Here is a 5211-nt window from a genome sequence, read left to right on the forward strand (position 1 = left end):
ATGGATTTGGCGGCGAGCGCTGCCGATGCGGCCAAGTACTTCCAGGGTCAGACGGACCGTGAAGTGGACCAGCTGTTTTGGAGACAATTCCATTCTCCCGAGCGTCCGCTTTCATTGACTGACCAATTAGCCAAATGGGCTGAACTGAATAGGTTGTCCGGACTCGCCATGAGGTCTGTTGTGGATCAACTATGGCCGGAAAGGCCAAAACCGAATAGTTATTTCAGATTGGTGCAGCAGTTCCTTGACGTGGTGCCGCGCATTAATGCGATGAAGAGGTTGGCGTGCATAGAGGGCTCACGGATGGCCTTTGCCCGTGTTAAAGCATACTGGGCGGAGATGGATGCTACCACTGTTGCAGCGCGGGATTCGGCCATAGGTCGAAGGGCTGCTGAGCACTACTTTGAAGAAGTTCTTGAGGGTTCTCGTTTGATAGAGACCCAGTGCTCAAAGAATATTATGTTTGAGTGATATGTAATCTCATTGTACGCGAAATGATTTTATAAATTTTTATAAGGCTATTTTTATACTTTTGCCTGAACGTAATATGATGCCTCCTGGGCGGCCGTTTATGTATTCATGTGTATAACCTGAAAGATTGCAGCCGTCGGCTTCAACCCCCACGCATATAATGCGGAGGTGCTCGCAAAAAACACGCGTTCACACTTAACCCAACGTCTTGCTCCTATTAAGGAGGTGATAGCGGAGCGGGCGAGGCAACCGGACTATAATGCTTTAGCACTTTCACTTAGCCATAGGAGTTTGACAGTGGGGCTACTAGATAGCCCCTGGTGGCTCCGCACTCTCCCGATCCGGGGTGCGTACATGCCTGGCCGGAAAACGGCCCTTCGTTAAGGCGGAGGAATTCTAACATTCCACAGGTCATCGAGTGGTTGACCAGTCTCACGCTATATCATGACAGTCAGTTTTCGGCTTTCTCTACTGAGGTGCTCGTCCGGATGAACCAGGGCACAATCGCAGTAGTTCTCCTGGTGCTACCTTAGCCGGTAAAGCGGAACGTAAGGCACCAAAACACAGGAGCCGGGCAAACCCAACATTTGACCAAAGACAATGATTCGGAGCTGATGCATATAGGGCCAAACTCGCGACGCCGAACACTCCCTAAGGTATTCGGTCTTTGTGGTATAAACCGGGCCTAAATAATGGCCTTTGTAAGAAGCCCCTTGTGTCCAGGTACGTGCATTGTTCTGGCGTGGCCACATGCCAAGACGTCAGCATCCTTCTCAAGGTGGATATGTATCAACAAGAGACAGTAAAAAAGGTTTACGCAGGGTCTTAATCTAAAAAGAATCCTTGGAGCGGGTCCCTGCTGCATGTCTGCGCCTGTGTCTCCGTTGTGCCGTATCCTGGACGGGTGTAGCACGATGATCGTCTGTAAAAGAGAGGAATTTAGGTGAAAAAGTTGTCGTGCAAAAAGATAGTTTTTAAAGAAACCATGTATAATTCAAGATGAGAAGAAATTGCCACTTGTCTGCGCGCGTTGAGCCCCTTGTATTGACAAATAGGGGTGTGACCATTTATTCGGTATAAATAGCGGCGCCGGACTTGATTAGTTGTGTCTGAGGTCTTGACGACCTATTGGATGCTTTCGCTGGTCCGGGCGCCTTTAGTGTGCGGCTGCCAAGGCAGCACTCTCTTCGGCGCGCAGAGATCGCTTGATATTTCCGTTCACTGAAATGATGCCACGTGGACCGGGCATCTTGAGTGTGAGGGAGGCGTAGTGTGGTATTGCATTAAAGCGAGCGAAAGCTTCGCGTCCGAGCAGTGCTTGATAGCCACTTTGGAACGGAGCGATGTGGAAGGTTAAATGCTCGCGACGGAAGTTATCGGGGGAGCCGAATATAACTTGTAGTAGGAGGGAGCCCGTACAACGAGCCCCTGGGCCTGGCGTTACTCCTTTAAAGGTAGTATTGCTATGGCGAATTTTTGTTGGGTCTAACCCCATCCCGCGGATTGTATCCTGATATATTAGGTTTAGATTGCTGCCACCGTCCATCAAGACTCGTGTGAAGTGATATCCGCCAATTACTGGGTCTAATACCAGGGCAGCCCATCCTGCGCGTCGATACTTGCTGAGTAATCGCGATGGTCGAAAGTGATCGGTTGAGACGACCAGTGGCAGGACTTCGCGGTGACAGGCACTTGGGTATATTTTCCTGGGAGTGCGCGTTGTTTTTTCCCTTGATCACGTGTAACACGTTTACTGTTTTGACTTCTGGTGGAAATTTCTTTTGTTCCCCGTGTCTTGCTTGGGAGGCTCGTCCTCGTCTTCACTTGGTGTATCCTCCCCCTTGTGTACGGCGTTGAGCTTGCCGGACTGCTTGAAGACCCAACATTCTCTGTGGGTATGATTAGCAGGTTTACCAGGGGTACTATGGATCTGACATACTTGGTCCAGAATTTTGTTGAGGCTGGACAGTTCATCCCTGGTGCCTTTAGAGGGCGGCTTTTGACCTGGCCGAGAGCTTTTGAATCCGGCGTTTACTGCCGTGCCCTTCGTGCTGTCTTCTTTATTCCGGCGTTTGTTATTGCTGTTGCGCCGTGATTTCCCGTTTCCATCTCTAACTTCAGATGTACTGGGGTCGCTGGTGCTGCATCTGGCTAGCCAGCTGTCCTCACCGCAAAAGCGGGTCATGAGGCTTGTTAATGGCCATCGTTCTCGGCTTTTTGGCCGAGGTGTCTGGCGAGCCATTCGTCACGGACGCTATGCTTAAAAGCTGCCAAGGCTTCGGCGTCCGGACAGTCGACAATCTGGTTCTTTTTAGTAAGAAACCTGTTCCAAAGCTTTCGGGCTGACTCTCCGGGCTGTTGAGTTATATGACTCAAATCGTCCGCATCCGGAGGTCGGACATAAGTCCCTTGAAAATTTGCCCGAAAGGCGTCTTCGAGCTCTTCCCAACTTCCAATGGAGCTTTCGGGGAGGCCTTTAAGCCAGTGACGAGCTGGCCCTTTGAGCTTGAGGGGTAAGTACTTGATGGCGTGGAGATCATCTCCTCGAGCCATATGGATATGAAGGATGTAGTCCTCAATCCAGACCCCAGGGTCTGTTGTTCCGTCGTATGTCTCTATGTTTACGGGTTTGAATCCCTCTGGAAATTCATGGTCCAGCACCTCATCGGTGAAACATAGGGGGTGTGCGGCACCCCTGTAGCTGGGTGTACCGCGTTGTTCGGATGTTTGTTGTGTTGCATTGTATGCTGGGGCGCGCTTGCGTGGTCCATAGATGGATCTTGTTGCGCCGTCTTTTGGGTGCGAGCCCTCACATGGGTCGCGTGTTGTATTGTGAGTGGCATTGTATGCCACTCTGTGTTGGTAGAGGGGTCGTCTATCCGGCCAGGTGGCTGCTTTGATATTTGGTTGTGGGGGGTCTGAGGCCTCCTCATCGAATTCGGGTAGCAGCTTCCGCTTTGGGTAGCTCTTGGAGGGGCGATTGTCGCCGTACCTCGCTGCTGTGTTGAGTATTTTACTCCATCTGATTTGGCGTGTGTCTTGCGCAGCCTTGAGCCTTTGCTTCTACTTTTTAAGACTCCTCGTGGTGGCCACAAGCCTTTTACGGGCATTCTGCTGCTCCGGGTGCCTGTCCGGCATTATGTCGTCCGGACCATTATCCTTGATAGAATTTGTTTGTTCGGTTTGATTATCCGGATTGCCGTTCTCCGGCAGCGGTTCGCCCTGCTCCAACGCTGGGTCTGTGTGATCATTATTTCTGTCGAGGTGGGATTTGGGGCGGCGCTTGCGTCGCCACTTTGACTGCTTCTCGAGGGAACAAGCCTTCGGTGCGTCCTTTCTCTCCTCGTCGTCATCTTTTGGTGCGTCCACCATGTATACGTCATATGACGAGGTGGCTTTCCAGGGCCCAATAGGCGCTGGTTCTTCATCGTCTCCTTCATCGGCGTCCATACCGTCGATGTCTTCGGAGTCGAAGTCGAGCATGTCGGTTAAATCGTCGACAGTGGCTACAAAGTGGGTGGTGGGTGGGCTTTGAATTTCTTCATCGTCCGTATCCCAACCTTGCTGACCGTAGTCCGGCCAGGGCTCTCCTGATAAAGAGAGAGACTTTAGTGTCTTCAAATATCGCCGAAAGGCGAGTGCTGAAAGATGTCCGCGGTAGTAAACTCCATGATCGGCGCCCAATCGGATTCGATCGGCAGGGGCGCGGAGGGTTCGGAGTCCGGAGAGGAGTCCGGCTCCTTGGAGTCACGAGTCTCGCGGAGTGCGGGGCTGGTGTTCGGCTCGATCGCCGTTGGGATCGCAGCCCCCGAGGCGGCGTCCAACGCCCATCCTCGATCGGCACAGTTGGCTCCGAATTAAGGGTCGAAGCCGATGCGGGTGCGGCCTCCAGGGCACTGTTCAACGGTAGAGCTAGATCATGCTCATCGTGATAGTGCAGCGTGCTCGGCAGTGGCTCGAATCCGTCAAAGATCAAGTCCCCGCGGATGTCAGCCTTGTAGTTTAAACTTCCAAATCTGACCTGACGGCCAGGGGCGTAGCTTTCGATCTGCTCTAGATGGCCAAGTGAATTGGCCCGCAGTGCGAAGCCGCCAAAGACGAAGATCCGTCCGGGGAGGAAGGTCTCACCCTAAACTGCATCGCCATTGATGATCGTAGGAGCCATCAAGCCTGGCGGCGACGACACAGAGGAACTCTCAATGAAAGCACCAATGTCGGTGTCAAAACCGGCGGATCTCGGGTAGGGGGTCCCGAACTGTGCGTCTAGGTCGGATGGTAATAGGAGGCAGGGGACACGAAGTTTTACCCAGGTTCGGGCCCTCTTGACGGAGGTAAAACCCTACGTCCTGCTTGATTAATATTGATGATATGGGTAGGTACAAGAGTAGATCTACCACGAGATCGGAGAGGCTAAACCCTAGAAGCTAGCCTATGGTATGATTGTTGTTCTGTATGTTGTCATACGACTAAAAACCTCCGGTTTATATAGACACCAGAGAGGGTTAGGGTTACACAAAGTCGGTTAATGGTAGGAGATCTACATATCCGTATCGCCAAGCTTGCCTTCCACGCCAAGGAAAGTCCCTTCCAGACACGGGACGAAGTCTTCAATCTTGTATCTTCATAGTCCAGGAGTCCGGCTGAAGGTATAGTCCGGCCATCCGGACACCCCCTAATCCAGGACTCCCTCAGGGTGCCACGGCAACGAATCCGAAAATGATGCCACGGCAACATATCGGT

The sequence above is a fragment of the Triticum urartu genome, chromosome 7 (genome assembly GCF_003073215.2).
Source record: "Triticum urartu cultivar G1812 chromosome 7, Tu2.1, whole genome shotgun sequence".
NCBI classification, from domain to species: Eukaryota; Viridiplantae; Streptophyta; class Magnoliopsida; order Poales; family Poaceae; genus Triticum; species Triticum urartu.